This window comes from Bradysia coprophila (genome assembly GCF_014529535.1).
Source record: "Bradysia coprophila strain Holo2 chromosome IV unlocalized genomic scaffold, BU_Bcop_v1 contig_106, whole genome shotgun sequence".
NCBI classification, from domain to species: domain Eukaryota; kingdom Metazoa; phylum Arthropoda; class Insecta; order Diptera; family Sciaridae; genus Bradysia; species Bradysia coprophila.
This window is the reverse complement of record NW_023503372.1, coordinates 2,287,054-2,312,848: the sequence shown is the minus strand read 5'-3', so window position 1 is coordinate 2,312,848 and position 25,795 is coordinate 2,287,054. Positions and strand designations below refer to the sequence as shown.

Sequence of the window (25,795 nt, the reverse complement as noted above, 5' to 3'; positions counted from 1 at the left end):
AAATGTTAGCAAAGAGACTACTTGTTTCGTCTCAAGCGATCTGAGTATATTACTGCAACGAGACGACTCATCCAGTCTCGCACAGTCTGGCGAAATAATATTCTAAAAGAGACTACTCGTTTGGTCTACGGTATTCTCATTTGTTCATCCGAAATGATTTTAGCAAAAACAAAAATATTTTGAGACCTAATTGAGAATTCCAGCAATTTTGAGACTGGAATTAGACCGTTGAGAATACGTATTTCATGGTCTCGTGAGACCGACATTTTCACTGGGGATTGGTTAGAGCAACACCCTGGCAAGGTGGAGATTCTGGGTTCGGGTCAGATTTCAGATTTCATTTCATTGATTCAATTTATCTTATAATTTCACTTCAAATTCTAAGTTCTAGATTATTTCAGACACTATTACTGATAACAATATTCGATTATTCTATTCTATTATTTTGCCTTAAAATTTCACTCCTCTGGTTTTTCTGCGCTCAGTAAAGACAGTTTCTCTTACAACAACCATAATTTGTCAGCTGGCATTTAATATAATCGTGTGCACTGAAATCCTTATATTCGTGGTATATTAGGGTACTATGGGCTGTGGGCGACTAAAACCCACTTATCTCTAGTTCCCAATTTATCGACACAGTCTAACCTGTTTTGATTGCATGTGTTGACGAAATACGGTCTTTGATTACGAATAATGATCGATCAGACTGCATATGGCTTTGACGAGAATTGTTTAGTTCGAATTATTCAAGACTTCATCTGTTATCGATAACGACGACAAAAATAGTGACAAGCTCTGAGCAATGTGGTCGCTTATATAGTAAAATGTTTGTTAAACAAATTGAAGTGCAAGATTTGAAATCAACTAAAGTAGAGTTAGAGGAAGAACTTTGTTATTCCTTCCGCATTACCATAAAGCTCTTTCCTGAATTTCTTTATCTTATTAGCCATTAAGTAAGACATGAATTCCTCATTTTAACCGGTTATTTCATTGACCTTCCAAAGTCTAAACATATAATTCGAAATTACAATTTTTATATTTTCGCCTCTTCCATTTTATTTTCTTAGCTAACAAAGTTAATTATAAAAATAATAATAATTTTTGTTTGTTTATTCTTTCTAATCGCACATTAAAAAATAAACACAGAATTTTTTTTTATTAAATCTCAGCTTTAGCACATACCAACTCAACAGCTACAAAAAAAAATTATTGATTACATAATTACAATCCACGCGAAAAATTTATAATAACTATATGCACAACATGTGTGATTAATAATTTTCTTTCACATCGTTTCACATCCAAACAAATTTGTAGAAAAAAAAAAAGATTTTAAAAATAGAGATTGACACACTAATACTACATGTGTGTAATAAAGTGATTAAAGAACTCACTTCATTAATGTTCTACGTTTTATTTCAACGTCTAGGGTGTAATTGGCTTAACGTGTTATGTGATTATTATTATCACAACAAATGGGAATAATTTATTAATGCAAATTAGACAAGAGCTATAAAACGAATAAAAATTTAGATTTTTCTATGTAAGTCAATATAATATGGTGGTATAATGTCTGTTCAACTCGAGTTTCTGCAGCAAGAATGGTCAAATAAATAGTGCAATTACCTCGACAATTACGAATTTCGACTTTACCGTATAATAAGTTAGCTGTAATAAGGCTTAATGTAGCAAAAAATACGTAAAAGATTTTGTATGGTCAGAAAAAATTTGGATCGATAAGTTATATTAAACCTTAGACTAATCATAATTCATCTAAGTATTAAACACATTGTTATCGAAGACAATGACGAAATGTTTGCAAGCGGAACTGGAGCAGCTATTGCTATGGAAGCAGAAGACACTGAATCTGGTAAATGACAAGACCAATTTCGTTCAGTACCAGTCGATTTTAGGTTGTTCACAACTAATTTATCACAGTTTGTTTCGGGAAAGTGTAAACTTGCTCATACGGTTTTTCCTAATCAAAGTGTGATTAGTTACTGCAATAGCAATGCCAATAGGCTCTTTCGACCGTAATAAAGTCGTAAAAAAAAACAATAAGAAATCATAGCGATTTCTCATGTATGACAGTCATGAATATACACAATTGTATCTGTGATGTCACATAAACATCACACTCATACCGGATTTCAAGTCGAAATGTATCTATCGACGTAAGGATAATAAGACTTACGTTTGACAGTGGTTCGGATTCCACTTTAATCAGTAGGTCCAATTAGACGAAAAAGGGTCACGCACAACAGGGCCAACGGAGGCTTAGGTGCAGAGATTCGTCTCATCCCATACAATCTAATCTAATCTAAGTCAACGTTGCTCACAGATTTAAAAAAACAACGTCTTCCTCATCATCTGTTATCAACAACGACTTCACTAATGAGCAAGAGTTCTGTCTAAGGTTATCTTAGTGAAGAAATATGTGTTAAGACTAATGAAGTAAAAGATTTGCATCAAACACATGGTACATTCTCAACAAAAGATGTAATAGATTTTATGTACCTGATTAATAAGGAATTAATGTCTTCCTCAAACTCTACTTTAACCTGTTACAAATGGCAGGTATATGACCACGGTAATTATCGGAAATGAAAGTATACTCTATAGGTATGGTCTAATGTCAAAATTTTTATGGAGCGGAGGAAATGACGATTTTATATAAAGAAACTCACCTCTCAATGATTTTCATTGAAAGGTGAGTTTGTTTATATGAAATCGCTATTTCCTCCGGCTTGAATGGACTAACCATACCTGGTTTGTACATTCCTTGATTATCGGGTCTATTACTTCCATCGATCAAAGTATTTGATTTCAAATCTCATACTTCAATTTTTTAAACATGCATTTTACATATAAAGGACTCGATAAAGGACGATATTACCCAGAGCTTGTCATTATTTTTGTCGTCGTTATCGACAACAGATAAATAGCGGTATGTGACAGGTTAAATTGTGTCCATAAATTAGAAATTAGAGATGAGTGGGCATACCTAATTAAGTCGCCCATAGTCCAGTACCCTCAACGAATATAAGGTGCTCATATTCTCTAAAAATGTCCATGCCCATATTTGTCTTTAAATATCCTTTATTAAAAAAATTCTGAAACCAGTCACACAATAAGACATTTCTGCCATGTGTCCCATCGTAGCAGTTTTAGAGGCTCACAACAGGTCGACTTTTGATCATGCAAATTAAGTCAGTCACTTTACAGGTTTGTTGACAGTAGATCGAATTTCGTAGCTTCTTTGAATCGTTAAAATTGCGTGTTGAAGTTACGCAGACTAATTTTTCTTACTCTGACTTTACAGTCTTTGACATTTCAAATGTCTCACTGTCAAATTTTTCTGAGAATTTCATTGTGTCATTGCGAATTCACAATGACATTCTTTGAAAAAAATGAAAGTGAGACATTTGAAATGTTAAAGCAACGCACCGAAGCTGACTTTGCCGTCACTCAAATAGAGGACTGAACCGATCAAAGTTGGCTATTCTTTTTCATCCAATGGCTATCAAAAATTTTTACAAAATAGTCAACAGGTGTGTTTTTGGCCTTCTAATTGAGTTATGTCAAAGTCAGCTTCGGTGCTTGGCATTGCTTTGGTTAAAGCCTGTAATATCTTTTCATGACGAAATTGTCGCAACTGTCAAATAAAGTTAGAAATTTCTCTATCGAAAATTTCGATTGCTGTATCTGTCACTGAAAACTAAGACCAAAACACGTTTTCAATGTCTTGTTTGTGCTATTTTGTGCTACAAAGCTCATTTCTGGTTTAGTAGTCGATAAAGCATGCCGTTCATCGCATTTAACGCACAAGTTGAGAAGACCACCAACAAAATAATTTTAAGCCGGTACAGTGAAAGGCAGTCAATTTTCAGCATAAATTAGCTTCAGCTGTTGATCCATACAAACAATCACAACCATTTATGCGTCTTTATACGGCTTTACCACTATCATGCGCGTGCGTGTAGCAGCTTCAACCGTATGAACAAGGAAAATCAGTTTTGTTTGTATGTGTGGATCAGCTGAAAAACAGCTGAAGCAAATTTATGCTGAAAATTGACTGCCTTTGACTGTACGGATTTTGTACTCAAGTAGAATTAACCTGTTACTGACAACGACGGTAATAATAAACGACAAGCTCTGACTGAAGAGGTCTTATATAGCAAAAAGCATGTTCAAAACAAATGAAGTAAAAGATTTCAGAAATCAATTTATGAAAATCTTCGATCAAATGAAGTAATAGATCAGATAGTAAAACTGTTAAATATGCTTGCCGTCTGTGACAGGTTAAATAATTTTTTAATTGTGAGTGGCGTTCTTAACTGCGCGAAGACTTTTTGTTTAGGAGAGTATTCTCTACTGATTTTTGAAACGAATGAAGATTCCCAAAGTGCACTTCACAATATTGAAGCGTACTTTCGATTGCTCGATGTATAATGTTGTTGTAAAAATGGCGCCGGTGCTGAGTTCCATTTGCCAGTTCCGTTCCACGAGGCCATCCAGCATATACCGAAGAATGCAATTTGCATTGAAATTGATCCTCACGATCTGTTGCAAGCCATCATCAAGCGTTCACTGGGAAGTTCGATTCGATTCGACTACGAAGACAGTCACAGACCATCAAATGAGTCTATCCGAAGGAGCAAATTGTGTGGAATAAGCTGTCGATAGGTCTTTGCCGATAAGTGGAAATGGAATTGAAGACACTGCGATGGATTGTTGTCTTGAAACGGTACGGATGAACGAGGAAACACATGAGATGGATCACTCTGTCGAATGGGCTCAGGCAATTGGTGACAGCGAAGTTGACGTTACCTGCAATGACGACGGTGAGACCGATGGAATGGAGAGCTGTGCTGGAGCGGTGAATGATGAAATCGAGCGGCAATTTATCAGCAATGTCATGCTGGACAACGACTGTGAAAGTGATCAGCGTTGATGTGGACGATTTCATCAAGCAGGAAAATGTGGGATGGTCGTATTTAGTGTGCCAAAAACACTTTGTTTCGCGTCGGAACACGAAAGTTCACTTGGTCAGAGTACATTTTCAACAGTTGGCAGAATTCGAACGCTGCTATATAGGCAGCAAAGAATTTCACGTGAGCAGTCCTATCAACCGACACCATATTATGAGAGGCCACATTGAGACTGCTGCCATTCCATTCTGAAACACATGACACAGCCCGATTGAATCAGTTGGTGGCAATTCCGTGGATCAACCGTCATGTAGCATCAAATGATGTACACAACTACTTGCAACCAGTACAACGAGATATCATCATTTCCAAATTGACGACACATACATCAAGAACGGACAGATTCCACCACACAATATCAATTTTTTCATGGAAACAGTCAACGGCAAATCACCAACCCCAACAAAATATAATCGGCGTAAATTCCAAGTGAATGATATTCGAAGCATTTTACAAGACCTCAATGTTGATTACGTTACATGAAAATAAAGTTTCGAAAAATATTTACGTTCTAACATTTTGTTGACATTTTTTCTACTCTCTCCTACTTTTACTCCAACACTTCAAATACCAATTTCGGTGAATTTTGATTTTATTCCATTGAAATTAGACAAAATCAAAATTCACCATCCAAAGCGATGCACACACGATGCACTTACCACGATCGGAATAAAACTCTTTTCGGTATGTTATTGTAACATGCTCTTTGCCAGAGTGTTGCGCCGAAGTATCCACATTTTTATTCATAAAACAAATTTCTTCAATGGTTTTTCTCTTCGGAGAGCCCAAAATCAATATTCACACAAAATTTTCTCTCTCCGGAAAGAACATTCAGAGAACATTTGTAATATAATAATTGAGCAGACAGGAGAAACTTTGCCGTTTGACGGTTTTGATTCAGTTCATTCGAAACTGTTTCTAGTGTAGCATTGACGTCGTGAGATTAGTATACTATTCGAATTGATTCAGATAATGTTAAACAGCGGTGATGTGTATAATAATGGTATATGCTGTGTACATGTTGGATTATTGATGTGCGGTGTCCGTGAAATAACATTAAAAAACATTCAGACCAAAGTATCTAATATTTCTTTTTAAACTAAAAGCTACGCTTTGTTTACTGAAAAGGTGAATCGGCTACTACGTTCACAACACTAAGGGTTAATGAAAGTAGCCTCCTCAATATATAGAATTTTACGCACACAATATAAAGATATACAATTTTGGTGTATAATGTTGTGATCGAAATCAATTCGCAATCATTTGTTGTTTGAAAATGTTTCTATGACTTTTTTCGGGGACGAAGATTTATGAATGGAACGAGTATTATGTACAATTAATTCGGCAATTGACTGGTGCGAATTTATTATAATTGTAAAGTGCTAATGGTGCGTGAGTTGAAATTTTAATTGATTTTTTTGTTCGGTCAATGGTGTATTGTAGATTTGTTGCATCGATAAGGAAACAGTGATATTGGACGATTTTACTATAATAATATGTATATGGGACCGGTAACCCATTCTCAACTGTGAATTATTCATTAATGTTGTTTCTACAATCGATCAAATTTTGATCATAATACAGTGTATACTGAGTGAATTACAATCTCTGGATTATCAGTTAAATAATTAATTAATTGTTGAAAAAGGAACATAATATATGAGAGGATAAAAATACACTAAGCACATTAGAAAGCATCCAAAAATTGATTGAATTAACTTCATATTCTACGGTTACGCTGGATACACTTTTTTCATTCTTGCGGAATTAATAAAGAATGGAACGATAAGAATGACTGAAAAAGGTATAATAAAGATAATGCTGTAATAATAGGTCTAGTGATTTGTTATTTTGCGATTAATTATGTGTGAATCGTGCCTCTTTAATGACACGCTAAAATATGATTATAATCTGATTGATTTGCCAAATCAATACGTATAGGCAGGAGAATAATGATGATATAGGCAATGCGCGTTAATTTTTGGTATTTTTCATTCTTTTTTTTTCTTCTTTCATCCTTTTCTTCGGTGGCTATAATAACCAATCTAATCAATCTCGACACTGAGCACTTTTAAATGAAATTTTTTTCGTTCGGAAATTAGATTTGTTCGTGAGAAATGTCTTACTGGATATGGCCGGGTTCGACCTTTGGTGTGTACTTTTGTATTTTTGTCGTTACAACTACTCAATTGCATGATAATTTGGAAAAATATCAGCTGGATAGGTTTTGGTTTTCGTAAAATGTAGTTTTATTTGCTTAATGGTTTATTGATCAAACTGTTGAGTCAAATAATATTACAAGTCGACAGTCTGTCATTCGTTCTGTCTTAAAGACTTTCTGACTTATTAGCGCACTATAGCAAACTATGTCCTTATTTGGAACTTTCTATTTTGCTAATCGTGGTGTAGGTCGAGCCGAAAGCGAGGTACGCAACCACACGAGTCAAAATAAAAAGTTCCAAGGAATTATGCAAGATAGTTTACTTACTAAGCAAACGGGAAATGAGTTTTAACGCTCATTTCTATAATTTCTATAATAATTATCAACGAAACGATTTTATATGCTCGCGCCAAACATACTTTTCAAGATTTTTAAAATGACTTAGTGGGAATTTAGTGGAAATTTTAATTGGTCATTTGGAGTTCGTTTGAGGACACCAGTTGAATTGTAATGTTTATTGAACTATTTTTCTATTATTCAGAATGTGAAATTCACAAGCACATGACTACGACTAAATGATTAATTTTTAATCTACTACTTCTTTGGATACAAATGTTTCCGATAGATTGATGCAGACACTTGCAGTCATTTTTATTAGATTACGAGGCTCAGAATTGATGGCGGCAATTGTCCATTCAAGGTAGATGGAACGTCTGTATCTGTCTTACAGTGGTGTGTGATGATACAGTTCACAGACGAATATATTATTTGTTATCAATGTGATGTTATACTTAGGAAAGTATTTAATTAATCCAACGAAGTACAAGATTCTGTATTGGAATGTTGGAAATAATTCTATCAAAAGAAGTAATAGACTCGATAATTTGTCAGACTGATTACGTCGAAAGACTTGCTTCAAACATGAAAAGTACGGTTTTTGAGGCATGTAGCCATTACATAACTCGGAATAAAAAGCTTAAAAGTCTTGTTTCCGTGTGTTTACTGACCTCGGCTTCGCCTCGGATCAACAAAATTCACACGAAAACTCTATTTTTGAACTTTTTATCCCTTGTAGTTATGTGAATAACTATTATGAATCTTTATTTGTGTAAATCTCACTTCACATATCAAAAACATTTTTCAAGAAAATTTTATTTTCGTTTTTTCTATTATCAAAGGTGCATTTGCATGTCTTTTCCATAAAACCATTTTATGTTTCTTAATAGTTTCTGGATTCTTACTATGAAAATCGTTTGTTTTTACAATGGGTGTCGCAAACACAACCATTTCGTTCATTGCAAATGAGAAAACAGTATTTCCTTTGCAAACAAAATTAACATTTTTTCTCTTTTTTATTGGAGACAATGTTCGAATCTACGATGAAAAATTGGAAATTATTCGGATAAAAATTTGAATTTTCGTTTTGCGATTTTTTTCTTCGCATCGACAAAATGTTGCTATTGTTTTACATAATGAAATTAAGCCAAACAAAACGAGAATAAGTCTAAAGAATATGGAGAATATGGATAAACATCGAAACACGACATGTTTGGATTTTTTTTTGTGTGAGTTTGCCCTAAAAAATGTAATTTACGAAATCAATGTACTCAATTTCACGATTTCGACATAAATGTTGGCGTGTGGGTGATCGGAATTGTACACATAAGCCAATGAGACTGTTAGTTTAGGAATACAATTCGTTCAATTTTTTTTTCTTCTTTAAATCGTTGAGAGAACATCGCTGTCCTAAGAAAGTGTCCTTACGCCAACAGACTGTGATTTTATACAAGTAATTTACCTTCTTGAAACGAATAGTCATCTGATATCAACGACAGCGACAAAAGTAATCGATGAGGTCTGATTTGAGTTATATTATCAAGTGAACATTATGTTAACACAAGTGAAGTAGTAGATGTTTTATACAAACTCAAAGAATTATTCGTACAAGAAAACTGATGGATTTAACTGTTACAGTAATAGAAATGTCAGGACACAACAAACAAAAATAAAAACAAAAATCAATTTCCCTAGAAATTCCGGTTTTCCTCTCCTAAAACTGTCCTCCCGTAAATCCCTTCCACGAACACGAACGATATCTCAATACGATAAATAGACAATGGATTATCCATTTTAATACGATTCCATGAATATCATTTCATTTTCGTTCATTGTATTTGTTCATATTGAAAATAACCCTTGAACAAATAGCGCAAACCTTAACCTCTAACCCTTCCAGCTAGGAAAAAAAATGATTTATACGAGAAAGAGGTCGACATATTTTTATAATGAAAATATTTTCAGATTGTTTGGTTTTACTCTCATTATTTCGTTTTGAATTTCATTATTCAATTTCATGCATTCTTCCTTCCTGCAAAGTCTATTCCATGGAGACACTGACTTTGTTAGCACGAAAATTAATTTTAAAAAAAAAAGTTGAAAAGGGTTTTGAACGCATAGAAATTATGATGTTTCGTCTGAATGTTTTTATCGCAGTCTAAGTGGATGGGATCATCGACCGACAAAAACTCCACTTCGATCATCATCTACGACAATGAGGTTTATTGTCTGTTCAGAATACTGCTAAATGGTCTACTTATCGAAATATTTATTCAAATGTTCCCAATCACAATACAGCAACATCCGAACATCCATTGCTCACTCAATACCAAACAGTACAATGTGATGTCATCGACTAAAACTGCATATTGTTTCGAACAGAAACGAAAATCTTTCCAATGAAAATTCAATTAATTAAAAAGTAATAGATACTCATTAAGCAACCCTAAACGCTCCAGACAATAAACTGCGTTATATACTGTGTTATTCGAATTAAAATAAGCTGTCTGTTTGTTATACACACAGTTCAATCATTGTTTCGTATTATATATTGTGATTCATGAAAGGGTATCCATTAAACGTTCCATTTATTCGTTAGATCACTCACACACATTAGTTCAAAATACAAATTAACTATTTTAGCGAGTAAGCATTCAAATGGTTCGTGGAAAAATCAAACATATGTCTGTTCAAATTTCATTATTTTTAAACTTTCCTTGTCGGTTTCAGTTTTACATTACATGAAAAAAGAGTATAAAATTGCGGTTTAAACATAAACTCTTTTTTTTCACATATTGTGGGGTAACAAAAAAAAGAAGAATTTTAATAAAAAATAGTAATAAAAATTCCATAGCTAATAGTCGGTGAAAGTGCTGGCGTTTAAAAATGCATTTGAGTTGAATTTTTGGACCGAAGAATTGCACAGATTTTGTTTATTGCTTTTTTTAAGAAGACTTAATCTTTGTAATGTTTTTGATTGATTTTTTTGGAAAGTAAAGGTTCAGTAGAGGTCAGTTATTATGACTAAAAAATATTACAAAAATTCTCGGAACCCGCAATATTTTAGACTGAAAATTAAATTTCATTCTGCCATGCATTCCATTACTGTCTGCGTCGCTCTTCGTTTAATGTTATATTCATTCTAAAATGTAAAATCCGGCTACTCTAAGCCTTCGTAGAAATCAGCATACAGAGAGTTTTAGCATTGGATCGTTGATCCACCCAGGGCCTATTTTTGGATAATTTATTTAACAAAGAATCATAAGACTTAGTGACTTGTTCTCGTCCAGGACAATCATTAAATCTACATTTCGTTGTGAAACCATGAGGACAAATTTTGACCAAACAACGAAAAGTAGACAACGTAGTCCATATTTCTCACTACTTGGCTCAAAATGTGGTTGACGATTCATCTGATAAAAATTCACGTGAGAAAAAGGATAGCGGAGTGAAATATTTATTTATACAACAGAGTGGTAAATGCTTTTTTAGGCACTAGCTGTGTAGATTGTCCCTCGAGGCCGTAGGCCGAGTGTGACAATACACATCATGTGCCTAAAAAAGCATTTATCATCGAGTTGTATACAACGATTTTCGCAATAAAGGCAAAGGAAAGTCCTACTTTTGGTCACTTGTTGCGAAAATATAAATTTTCTCTCCTATATTGTCACGTCGTTTTTGTTTTGTGAAATGGTGTAACAGAGTGATGTGTTTGTTGCGCGGATAAAAACGGCTATTCACGCTGCGCACGGATGAAAATGGTGACGGGAAAAATCTCAGAGTGTATTATCGTTGCAGCGGTGATAATATCATTTCATGGACGACAATATCGTTACTTACTTACTTAGCAGCCTTTGTCAACCCAAGCGGGTTTTGGCTGACTCTACTAACTTCCTCCACTCGTTCCTGTACTCGGCGAGACTACTCCAATCCGCGACCCCCAATGATCTAGTATTCGACCACACAGTCTATCCATCCCTTCCGTGGTCGCCCTCTCGGACAATATTATAATCGTACAGCGAACAATATTATCGTATCAAAAACAATAATATTATATCAGCCGACGATAATATCGTTTCACGGGATATATTATCACTGCAGAAACGATAATATTGACGCATGAAACGATAATATCGTCGCAAAAACAATAATATCGTTGCATGAAACGATAATGTCGTTTCAATCGACGATAATATCGTTGCACGGACGATAATATTGTTAAAGAAAATAATATTATCGTCGGGAAAACCATATTATTGTCGTTAGATACGATATTATCGTCGCTCGGACGATAAATCGTCGTTGAAAACAATAATATCGTCACAGCGACGATATTATCGTTTAGGAAACGATATTATCGTCCCCAACGATAATACACTAGGAGATTTTTCACTAGCCCGACGAAAATAGTTGCGTTCACTTGTGAAATTACCATTCAGCAATTCAGTAAACAGACAGGACACTCTGTGAATAGCATCATTTAAAAAATGAGGAATAGCGGTAATAGTGGCAGGCCCGTGGCCAAATACTGTTGTCAAAAATTTATTAGTTAAATAGTCATGTGAGGAAGGCCCACCCTCGATAACAATTGGATTTGAGGAAGAAATCAACGAAATTGCATAAAATTGACAGCTATATCCTTTCAGAGGATCTAGCGGCTCACACACAAAAGAAATGTGTTCTAGTAATTCAATTTCACAATATTATACAAACGGAACAAAAAAAGTGTAGCTTACAGAAACCAGTACCTCGTATGGGACAAAACATTTTCGAGTTTTTTTTTCTACTTTCTTTTATAATTCTTGCAAAGAAAAATCAGCAACGATGTAACGAGCTATTATATTGTTTATATAAGTGCTTTTTAGTCAAAAAAAAAGAAAGAAAAAACTTTTCCTCCAAATAGTTCACCGTTCATGATGAAACGAACGAAAATTTTATAATAATAAAAATTCCATCCATTGTCAGTTATTTATAAAGTTTTTTTTTGTTACTTTCATACTTTAACTTGACAGCACTTCCTTCTACAATTTATTACACAAATTTTATTTTCCAAATATTACATTCCGTGAAACTCAAATGTGAAAAACGTTTTACGACGTCCGTACCTATAACATAAAAAAAAGAACTCCCCACACAACATGAATGTATATCCTCGTGAATATCCGATAGTTTTATCGCCAATAATTGATCGGTTTCGATATTCTTTACATATCTTAAAAGTTATATTGCATGTTGCATGTCTGTTATTTGTTTTCTCACCCCGATATAAATGCGAAGTTCGCGTTTTTTTTAAATAAATTATTTATAATCCAGTCCTCGTGGAATAATACATAGCTTTTAAATAAACTAACCTGAGGTAGTTTAACATTGATTATTGATTCCGTATTTTTTAATGCTTTAACTAATCCGATTAAAGAAAAAATCACAATGCATCCATCTAATGGGAAAGTTAAAAAGGGATATTATTTCAATAATGCACCGTAGGCTTCACTCTTAGTTTAAAAAAAAAAGTTTTATTCTTCTGCCCGTACACAATAAAGTGCTGAGAACATAGTCATTTGTACTCGATGTAGAACACAAAGGGACCCCATAATTTCGTTTATTTGTTACCTTTATATTTTGATATTATCCTCGCATACATAAAATGCAGTTCAATTTTCGTAGGTAAGAGCGAATGACGAAAACGTCAAATAAGCGAAAAATCAAAATCAGTTCTGTCGACTGTTCTATTAGGCTGAGAGCACACGTGCATAATAATACATCATTAGGCTATGGATGGTATGAAATTTATGCCATATTTTCACATCACACATGAAACAGTGAGGGAAAAGTGAAATTCAACATGTTTTCTGTTTTGTGAGTTGTTGTCGCTTGTAAATGATTCCACACAAAAAATGCTTAACAAATGAAAATCTAGATTTGTTGTTTTAGTATTTCATTCTTATTGAGAGCGCTTCATACTGTTTTCTCCATGTAGAAAGTGTTTGTTCTGACATCTTTGTTTCTGTCTTTAAGTACCAGAAATGCCCTTTTAGGAGCATAATCCTAGTGTATAAAGGAACCGTTAAATGCAGAAACAGGATATGACACATTAGCAAATTATAAGAAAATTGAAATTCAGCCTTTTCAGATTGGCTTCCGATGTTTTTTGTTTCAAAATGTCAAAAAGCTTTCATTCACCTGTTTGAAACGGAGCAAATAAAATTTCATTTTTCTTAAAATTCGCTAATATGTCACGTTTCGTTTATGCATTTAAATATTCAAATCTTAGCTAGATTACATCGTAGAAACTCCACACTAGTAACTAGTTGCAAAATGAAGGTATAGGTAGATCATGAATAGTCAAATTTTAGTTCGACGCCATTTCGGTTTCTCTACGATTAGATATTAACAATAAACTAACTAGACTAATAATACTGTAGATCTACCTTCTTGAAGTCCTTCTTTGAGATCAAAAACAACTAACATTGATCGTCTTTTTGTAGCAATAACCATTAGATTTCAAACCGTGTCCTTACTAAAGAACCCCGTTGTGTAGGTTGGTTCTTGGTCTATAAGAAGATTAAATATTGTCACTTACGCATCACTCTGATGTCATGGATTTCTTCAAATTTAATTAAATCTATTATGACACGAAATAGACTCTGACTTCTATTTATCCGTAATATCCTTCAATCAAAATTTTTTTTCTCTCCCTTTTTCGCCTCTTCATAGTTTCCGGTTTCTAAGGTATAACATTTCAAAAATGTTAAATCTGACAGATTTCACTATGGTTATGGTTGTATATATATGTACTTGAACGAGGCATACCGTTCTATATATTCCTCCAAACCATTCGCTGTGTGTGTTTCCATTATGTCTGTAGCATTTTGTCTGTGTTTTTAAATAACGATGTTCCTGGTAAACATAAGGCATTTAAGTTATTTTCAATTTGAAATATTTTTATTAATATTATTGTGTTGGCTCTCCGGTACCCATATATAAAATACATTGTATTACAGAGAACACGAAATTTTTATGGAGGAATTCCGAACCATGAATGGAATGATGCTTCATATTTTGTACTTTCTCGTTCGTTCGTTTTTTTTATTATTATTTCTAACTCACTTTAAATATTCGCAATAAACTCGTATACCAGTTAACATGATGGGGGTATTTTGGATATTACATTCGTAGGGATTAACTTCACTAATACGGTAACTTGAATGACTCTGTGAAAAAGATTCGTATCAGAACTGTTTGCATTCATTTTGTTGTTGGGAAGTCATATGAAAAATTGAATTCGTTGAAAGTTTGCACACTCTATGCAGTGAACAGAAGGGAGTGTATATGTGTGCAGTGTGCACAATATATGCATAATATAAGTTTTCAGGGCAACCCTTCATCCGATACCATAGCACTATTATTTAAACGATAAGCAAGTGCACAACGCTGTCTCATTACGTAGAAGACGTTTTATCTTATATCGAAATTACATTCACATGTTATTTCAAGCGCATTAAAATAATTACAGGTACCTGTTTCCTCCCCGAAAAGGTAATTCACAGTTGCATTATTTAATAACATAACGTTAGCTCTCTGAATTTATTCGGGGAATTATTTTGGAACAAGGCTGTTCTCTGTGTGCATTAGTCTGCTTTAAAAAAGTGTCAACAATTTCTTCGGGATAGAGTGGCTTTTCAGCAATTTAGCAGTCTAGAAATAATTCGTTTCAGTGGTATAATCAGCGAATCTAGATGTTGCTATGCAGTATTATGTGCTGTGCAAAGTTTGCCTTCAGAAGATAACTACAACAAATTTGGAATTAAAATTTAGAAATTGAATACCTACTAATTGCAAGGTAAACCACTTACATTGAAAAAAATATAGAGAATTGTCAACTTTTATAGACAGTAAGCTTATCGCAACACGACGACTGAATCTGTCGCTTCTTTTCTTTAAAGTTTCACGTAAAGTTTCATACCAAATCTGGTACTTCATTAATTTTGTCGTTGTCAATGACAGATGTTGTGCCGTTTATAACTATCCACGGCAATCAACACAAAACACAATTCTAAAAAATTTGTTTAACGGTATGCTTCCAAAATGCACCGATATTTTTATAAAAATGTGACCTGGTAACTAGGACTAGCCTGTATATCTACATGTCTACATCAGAAGAATATCTTAAAACAGTTTATGTCAAAAATATTACGTCGGCCATTTCTACATTTTATGTTTGCGGCTGCACGGATTGTTCAAATGTCAAATGTCAAAAAAGAGTTGCATTTTCGAAAGTGAGTTGCCAAAGAGTTGCACACTACAAAAATGAATTGCACACATAGAAAGTGAGTTGCTTACGAAAAAAGAGTTATAAAAGAGTTGCAGGTGGTTTCTCCCTAAGTTTTTAAGCTTCTCAACGCGTCTCCACGAATTTTTCAGAAAAAGTACAGTCTTCTAGGAAGAACCAAAGATCAATTAGATCAGAACTTTTTCAGCCTAATTGTGACCCATTCATTTTGCTAATTAATCATTTATTGAAATTATAATTTTTTCAATTTGAAAAACCATTCCAGTAAAATGGATTGCCCTTTTACAATTTCATAATGGGTCTAATTAACCTTTTTTTCTCGTCGACAATGTAGTCGTTTAGCGGTCTTCATTTACACGTCATTTGCTTTTTATCGATATAAAAAAAGTTACTATATTGTACCTAGTAATACCTCAAAGAGCTCCATTGGTTCCATTGTATCACATCCAATTAAAAAATATAATTCCATTTTTTTTTCTGCTGGTGTGCAGAATTTCTCTCGAAAACATTATTTCATTGAAATGGCTTTTCACCAACGAAATTATATTCAACTATAACTAACCAACCCTCACACTCCATCATTGTATATACATTATATTCAAACGTGTCTAGTTGTACCACAAAAACATCATTTTGCAATCATAATAAATATTAATAAAAATCGTTTCCTACCATACATACAACGTCATATCATATAATATAATATACAAACATCAAGAGCATTTTATATTCATGTCCACATGAGTACGACAGTTACTATTATTATTATTGTCACTTTATAACATCAGACATACTCATCAAACACTTCAGTTTCTGCGAAATGTGAATAGAATAATTTTTTATTTTTGAATGCTAGAGTGCAATCGAGAAATGAGTGAGAGAAATATATATGCAGAAATGAAAATTCGTTTTTTTTTCGTTCCTGTGAAATTATTTTATCCAATTCAAAACGGTTAAAAATGAAGCAGAAAGCAAGTATCGTATGTCTATCAAATTTTCACAGTTTTTTTTTTTTAATTGAATTATATTTTCGAAAATTCAATTATTATTTTAAAACGGAGAGCTAATCTATATTAACTGCGGAAGGCACGCTTTTGAATAATTTTTTCGATGTGTCAAAAATAATATTAAATTCCGTAATTGAGAATGGGATATGCTATACATGGTATATATATGTCTGGAGTTTTTTTGTATATATGAATAATATTAAGTTTTTTGTCGGAATATATATATTATGATGTATACATTACGTTTGCTGGTTGCTGTTGCGCGTTGAATTAAAAATTAACAAATTTATCTTTGCTTATAATAAGTGCACAATTTGTTATAATGAAGGAGAAATGTTAAAAGGAATTCGTTTGAATACAGAGAGTATAACATTCAGATATATATAATACGACACGCCGTGCAACGATATAACGACAGACTACATAAAAATGTGAGTCATTTTAAATTGAATTTTGCGTTAACGTTGTTTCGGCAAAGTTTTTTTTCTTCTTTATTTTGGCTAGGTACTTAAATCCAAAATGAAATAAATTAACAAGTAGTTGTTCATGACTTCTTGAAGGGAGCTGGGGACAACAGAAAAAAATTGATGTTGTGTACATGTCCTGTTTTTTTTTCGCGAGGAGTCGAACGAGAAAGAGAAAAAAATTTGTATTTGGCTATGTACTTTCGTTAATTTAGGTGTGTTTATGGTGCACAAAAAAAAACCTTCCCATTTTGTAACATATTTTTAGATGTCCTAGCTGATAGAATTCTAAAGATTTTTTTTTGTTCGTTATCAGGGTACATTCGGCTGGGTATTTTGTGATGTTATGTAAGCATGAAATTATGCAAATAGGAAGCATAAATCAAGACTGTTTATTCTTGTAAAATAGAACGTAGGACTACAATTAGATTTGTTTGTATCTCTCCTCGATGACTTTGGCAAGGTGTTTTACCGGTTCCATAATCACTGATATTTACCATATGAATCCTGATTCACTTACAAAAAATTAGTTACTTGTGTGTACAGAGTACATTTGCGGTTTCCATTAGCAAATACTGTTTAACGAAAACATCAAGAAAAATATTGGCTACGCGGACCCGTACGAGATGGCCTATTCTTTTGTTCATCTCCTCTTTTCTTCTTCTTCTTCTCTCCTCTCATACGTTCCCTTTAATATATACGTCAAAAGTCTGAATAAAATTTCTTTAAAATTGCCATCAATATTGATAGACCTCTACAAAGTGCAAGGACCAGCAATCCGGTATTTTGTCGGGATTATTATTCAATTACATTCCAAGTACAACAACACTTAGCGAAATCGGCTAAAATTTTATTTGCAAAAAACACTTAGGGCCGAGTAGCCTTGCGCTTCTAGAGCCCTTTCTCACGATCCTGACAACACTTAGACGACTCATATCAGGAAGGGCCGGCCCTAGTATGCCGATATGATCTTCGAACTTAGATCCAACTTTTTGATCATCTTTCAGATTTATTGAGTTTATTAAGTTTATTGAAATCGGTTGGGTTTTACTCGAGCTACCGCATGAAAGGACAGGCATATACTTTTTGCTGATTCGTCATTTATTTGCATAGACAAGCAACGTTTCCCATGTAAGCATAGGTTAATTATTAATGTTCCAAAGTCGAACGCAAATTTATGAAACCTTGTCCGTCGTACGAGTCTGAAAATATCTCGACTTCATTCGACTGGTAAGCCAAAGTGCTAGAAATACATAACTAACTATGCAAACGAATTAAAGAAGCTGACCGTCTGTCGACGCACCAACGCCATTTCAAATAATACATTGTTTGACCTCACTTATAGGACATCGATGTGCCAATATTTATTTTGCTAAATAACAATTCGCTGCAAGTGATCTCTACGTTCTTTTGTATTAGGAAATGTGTCAATGTTTATCGAACAAACAGTTTCTTTTGTAAAATTATAAAATTGTGTACGTTATGGTCGTTCATCCATCGATGAATAGTTTTCAAAACAATTCCGTTTGAAAACGGTCAACCACTATACCAGTAGAATCTGGAACACCTAATGAGTGGGTCCAGATGGTGCACACAAGTTTTATGTATATCTACCATGACAACATTTCTATTCTATTAAATTCACCAATTAGGTGGTATTGTACCTAAAAATTGGTATCGAAACCGAATTTCAATTGTGGATTTTATACAAAGAGAGAAATCTAGTTTTTTTTAGCTAACGAAGCAAAAGATGTTTAGGAAAAAAAAGACGAAAACAAATCCAGAACTGACCTTGATTAATCGTTTATTAGGCCATTTATTTAACAGAACGATCCACAGATTAGCGTTAAGGTTAATGTTTTCATGTACAATGTCTATATATAAACGATGTTACATGTCATGACATGGAAAGAAGACAGACTGTATATATACTTTTATGTACAATTATAAATTAGTTTTCCTGTGTATTTTCAATTCTAGCACTGACAATTAGGTTTGCATGTGATGTTAACTTATAAAAAAAACATTGAACAGAACATTATTACGGGGCTTTGCCACAAAAATGTGTCGTTCCTGTGTATGTATAATTAATTTAGACAAAAATATTACAACCAGCAAAAAAAAAACTTCATTTATACATCAGAATAGAGTAATGAAAGCCAGTTTGGGTAGGCTGCCACACAATAAACAGTTTGCTTTCCGTTTATTATGTAAGGATGGGCAGACGTGTTTAGAAAAATTGAGTGTTTATTGCCATCCAACATTTTGGAAAGATTTTCAATGGAGAGAAGATTTAATTTTTTCAGATATTTGTACTTACCTGGGAAAGAACACTTTGTCGCTCGTTGGCATTTTTTCCAATTTGACGTACTTTTGCAAAGGGATTGGCAAACAAGTACATATCATTTTAAACGTCTACTTAACAGATGATATGTAAAACAGTGACAAAAATAAACGCTGATCTGTGGCTAATGTTTTTTTATGTAACAAAGCGTCTGTTAAAACGATTGAAGTAAAAGATTTTGCGTCAAACAGTAGAATGTTATTTTAAATAGGATAATTAACAGATTTGATCAACATACTGCGATACGCAGGGCCGTAGCTAAGTGGGAGCGAAGGTGAACTGAACTCACTCTGGAAACCCTAAACTGAAAATTTTGTCATATTGATTTTCGACCAAATGCACCGAATATTTTCTCATATTAGTTTTCGACCAAAATGCACTAAAAAATTTCTCATACTGGCTTTCGACGAAACGACACCGACAATTTTCTCATACAGTGAGAGGCAGTGAAATTTTAGCCTGAATTTGTTTCTGCTGATACTGTATGTGATCAAAACTGTTTAAACGGTTGGTTTTCGACCAAAATGCACTGAAAACTTTCTCGTAATGCCCGTGTCACAATCATACACAATCGTGCACACAATATAGGCAATATTTCATATATTTCAACGTTCGCTACATTAAATTGACAGTTTATCTGTCAAATCATAGGGCAATTTTAATGGGGTGTGTTTTCGTATTGTGTTTTCACGAAACATGTCCCAGGGCAGAAGGAAATCAAAACCGGTTCTGGCAACGGACACACCAAATTTCAACATCAGATAATAATAATTAATTACCAAAAACAACAAAACCAAAATTCGAAACACTCAAGGTGTGAACAAATTTAGTCAAAAGAGGTTGAAATTACCATTAGCTGGAAATTAGTTTCAATTAAATTTTTTTTATAATCAATTAGACAAATTGAATCTGTATAACGCACAATTGCTAAACATTTTCTACTGATTCATCAGCCAGCAGTTGAATGTTTATTATAATATGAGAGATTGTGGCCATAAGTGTTTCTGTGTTGTTGCTATTTTTTTTTTCTGCTGAATTGATAAATAAAAGATAATTTGTAATATTTTCGTACGACTGGTTTTCTGAGAGATGTTGAATCTTTTCATTGGTAAATAAAAGTAGATTCGATATACATGACACACGTATATAACACATAATGCCATCATGGTATATACAATGCTCTTTGGAATAACAACAGAAAGAATATTTTTTTCTTTATTTCCTGTTAATATATTTTTATCAGACTTGTTTCTTTGGCTCTTCTCTTTATAATGTTGATATGTTTGCAAAGCATTTATCATATCATTTAATTTAAAAGACATTCGGCTTGGAAATAAACTAAAGTAAACTTAATTGAATGTTTTTTTTTCGAAATGTGTTTACTGTTGCAGTTTATGTGTGTACTTTCGAAAGAAGGAAAAAAAACTGAATTGATAAGAATAGAAATTTCTTCGTCCATTAGAGTGGAAGATAAAACGAAACATTGATTGTTGTATGATTTATTTATTTTATTTCGGTCTCATCGTATATCCATATAACGTGTATAATATATCAAACCAAACAGAAAGAAAATAACAAATTTATTTGAAAAATATTATACCTGATGATAAGCGAAAGCAAATATTGAACAAAAAAATTGTTTTCTCATTAATTCCTTTTCGTGCAACCTGTGATGTGTTTTGTTCGTTATATTGTGTGTCTGTTTTTTGGCCCGTATGTTGGTAGAAGGTCTTATAGTTTTGTGTTCGACTTTGTAGCATTGAAAAAGGACCAATGTTTCCGTATGCATAGTTGTTTGTCTCTTCGTAGAAATGACAGATCAGTTTAAAAAAAAGTACGACTGTCAGTTCTCTGGCGAGTGCAAACTATTTCGAAATGTTTTTTCCCTGAAAGATGATCAAAAAGTAGAAGCTATCAAACATGGGCATATTAAAGCCGGGATTTCCTGAGCCAGTGCCGGCTCAGTGTCTTAAGGTTTTTGAGTATATTTATCGAAAAATAAATTTTGTAAGAGTAAATAGCAAATGATAGGTATTGAATATACCAATCCAGTAAAAATTAGTTCTTTGAAATCGGATACTTAGATCCTGAGGCATTAGGAAGGATGCTTCTCGATTTCGCTCGCCAATTTTTGTTTTATTTGAAAGGTAACTGAATACTACGGTTTCCCTAGAAAATGTCAGATTGCTGGAGAAGTTGAAGTTGAGAGGAGGGGGCTACGGATGTAAAGTAGGGTCTTGTACTTTGTAGAAGTCTACCAATATTGCTGGCAATTTTAAAGAAATTAAGATTTTTTGAGCGAAATTCCTGATTAAAGGAAACGGATGAGAAAAGATGCAGAAGAGATTAGAAAACCGAGAGGGACTATGAAGAAAAGGGGAGGTGAAGAAATGTTGAGGTGAAGAAAAGTGTGGACTTTTGAAGCGATTTCGTACGGGTCGGCGTATCCTATGCTTTTTTCTGTTAAGTATGCAAGTTTCGAGAATTCGAGATAAAAGCTTATTATGTTGTTCTGTTTTACTGTCAAAATATTATTCTTTGGATGTGGTAAAAGCGTTCCGTTCTTTTGCGAATGACAGGGAAATGTAGATAAAATGAGTTGACGTTAACAATATATGTATACACAAAAGATAATGCGCTCAATATTATATTCGGTTTCAGATAAAACGTAATACATCTAGACCAAATTTACCAACGTTTATGAAAATAGTTTGGAACATTTGATATTATTTCACGAAAATGCTGGATAAGGAAATTTAGTTATTTCGATTTGGAGATAATGTTTTTGTTTTTCTTGATACGCGTTGCATATTGTCGGCAGTCTGGTTATATCACAATTCGGAAAAAAAAACGTTTTTTTTTTGGTTAAACTACAAACAAACAAATTCCGAAATGATATTATCGAAACGAGGGGAACGTACTCTTAATATATTTACATGATTAACATCACGTTAATCACTTGTTAATCATGTTAATCAATAGATTAGGCACCCTCGTTCGGAGAGTCGATGAATCTTTTAAAACCACTCGAAGTAAACATTCATTGCAACATGGAATTCGTATGTGGTGAATTCCATGACATCTCCCGTGATTACAAATGTTTAGATCAGATCCTCACAGTACCACTTAATCGAGAAGAAAATAAGGAGCGATTCTTGACTTAAGGCTTAGCTTCGCGATTCCTTTCCGTCACTTGCAATTTTACGTTTACATCTTAATCTATCGTTTCTAAGAGTGTAAAGATGGGCAAAGTCAATGATTCATTAGAAGCATACCTTTCTGGTGACCATTTTACTTACAACAGCCACGCCACAGTAACTAAATACACGCTTCAAAAAATAACCAGAAAGTCGCCTTTGAATCGTAAACTTAAGACTTGATCAACTCAAGTTATCAATGGTCTTTTGTTGTAGCCCACCTGGTCTTAAATCGGTTAAATTTAAACGTCTCGAATTAATATAGTCAAATGTAGAAGTTAGGCTATCATATAGCGAAAGATTTACGAGAGATGACGTCTAGAAAGGGATGTCTAAAGCAACCAACGCAACGTTTCCATTAAAATTGTTTTTCTCCGCTTTCCTGCAGGGTTTTCATAGTTTACCAAAATTAAATTTCTTTTGGAAGATGCCAATAGAATAATAGAATAATTGTATTACTTAAGGGTATCTAGGGTTAATTGTATGTAAAAGTAATTCTTTTAGCTTCGGTTAAAACATTTCGAAACGGATCATCAGCTATGCTATGCTCTGTTTGCTTTCATGCACTATACAACAACGTTTTCATGTTTTTTAGAGTGTGCACTTAAGATCTCTTTTTTTGTTCATAACTAAAAATACACGTAAATCCACCAGCAAAGAGTTTTTAGTATTCGTTTTGTTTGTTGGTTGCAACATAATGCTTCTTAAAAACAGTTCTTTTTTTGCTAATATAATAATACCACCCAGTAATATTTATGAATTCACTTGAATATATATTTTCGTGTAGAAAACATAACTCAACATAAATACGTCTATTATACAGCGCGCTCGAAAAAAATGTATTATTCAAATTAAATGTTTTGAACACATTCGTCATTTATAGATTTTTAATTTGGGTGTGCTAACACAACGCATCTGCTAAGTTTTTTTCTTCGGTAATGTGTGAATGTTTTCAATTAACAAATTTGAAATAGGAAACTGGTATATTTGGCAATTTTTTATGTTTTCGGACAGCGCACATTAATCAAATAACAAGAATAATAATTTTTCAAATGTTGTATACTCGATCAATGTAATACAAATAGAAATTCAACATTTTCAACAAAATCGGTAAGCACTAGAATTGTTAATGGCTCATAAATGTTTTTTTTTTCTTCATTGAATTCGTTTGTTTATTGCTTCGTTTTTATTTCCATTATATTGAAGTTAAAGATACACAAAGTTTATTTATCGAATTATAATAATTTATCATTTTACGATGGTCGAAATCGTAAGGAAAAAATAATAAAATAACCGAACCCGACAGTTTCTCACAAATTAGTACCATCGTTTTGAGGCTTTTTTTCACTGAAATGTATTTTTTTCTCATTCTTTTCGCTTCAACTTGTAACAATGAGATACGAACAAACTCAATCTTAGAAGTCATGACTTATCAGACGTAGACTAATACTAGCCGAACATAGCAACGCGAAAGAGACCTAATTCAATTTTTTTGGTTCTACTGTCCAACTTTACAGAAGAACAACATAAAATTTAAATTAGGTCTCTTCCGCGTAGATATATTTAGCTAGATTTACTCTATCTAAGCGTATCAAAGCGAAAGAGACCTAATTCAAATTTTTCATATGTTCTGTCAAGTTTGACAGTGGATCGAAAGTAATATTTGAATAAGTCCTCTTTCGCCTTTGGCGTCGCTAAGTGTGGCTGGTCTAAGAGTTGGAGGCAGGCACCAGACAGGAGGCAGGAAAACTAACTTATAAAACTGTTGAGCAAGCTCAGCTCGTCCATATTAGTTCAAATTTTCTTTTCGTTTTATTATCGACAAATGAAAAATTTGAATTAGGTCTCCTTCGCGTTGCTACGTTTAGCTAGGTAAACTGTCAAATTTGACAGTAGAACAAAAGAACAATTTTACTAAGGTCTCTTTTTCATCGCTATGTGTGGCTGGAGTATGACATATTCAAGCAAACTGTCTGAGAAAACTAATGAACAGGTGCAGGTGGTCACTGGCTGGCCGAAGGACACTTTGTGTCTCAAAGTTTGAGATGAAATTATTTCTCAGTTTAACTTAGGTGGTTAGTGCTGTGACGCTACTCGAACGGCTATAATTGTCGTTAAATTAAACAATTACCTGCCACATGACATTCATTTATACCCAGCAAATCTGACCTGGAGTCCATTCATCCAAGTGACGCAAACGGTTTCATCCGACGTTCAAAGTAAGAAATCAGTAGTTCTCTAAAGATATATAAAAACTACGTACAAAAGTATACGTCACAATTCATTCCAAGAGTCACACAAACTGTATGTATAACCGTCGTCGTCTATTTAAATAAAATTTCTATTACTCGATGCCGTACCCCGTACACACGTATCAGACCGAAAGTTTTAAATTGCAACCCATATATTAAACGGCTTCTTTCAAATTAATTTCCATTTAATTACAATCTTTCACATAAACTTAAATGCACGCAGACATATTTCTTCTCCCAGCACTAATTTAACCCTAACCCATTGCAACCTATACGAAGTTGTAATAAATGTTTTGAAGAATAATCATTCATTAGTTTGTCGTTCGTAAATGTGGTGCAGATTTTCACATTCATTGTAGAAATGGTGCATGGAGCATATATATATAGTGTGAGAGAGAGAATATTTAGTTTTATAAATATTCTATTGTCTGTCTCTGATGGGACTTTTGAATATAATAAAAGTCTCGCCTTTGTTTTCGATGACGTTGTTGGAGGACAATACTGAGGTCACAATCTCATTGTTTTGCGAAAGGTTTCCCATAAAAACAAATTTCCCTCATAAATCATTGCAAAAGCTCGGACTTAATAAATTGAAATTTGTAATTTCAATTAGTTGAGAATATCTATGAACCTAATTGCCCAATAGTTTCCCATATTTTCCGATCCAAACGATTATTCTTATCATGTCTCTTCGGCGTACCGACCACAGACTGTATCTTTAAACTACTTCATAATCAGCGTTCTGCAATTAAG

The 25,795-nt window shown here is 33.5% G+C and overlaps 1 protein-coding gene across 3 annotated transcripts in view; it reads left to right on the top strand.

Annotated features, from left to right (window-relative positions):
• The first annotated feature begins 5,907 nt into the window (after positions 1-5,907).
• Positions 5,908-25,795, top strand: part of LOC119070822 (discoidin domain-containing receptor 2) — a 210,770-nt gene continuing 190,882 nt past the window's right edge. For all 3 annotated transcript variants that reach the window (XM_037175321.1, XM_037175322.1, XM_037175320.1), the window contains exon 1: positions 5,908-6,795. The gene's annotated coding sequence lies outside the window, so the exon portion shown is untranslated. The remainder of the gene's footprint in view (positions 6,796-25,795) is intronic.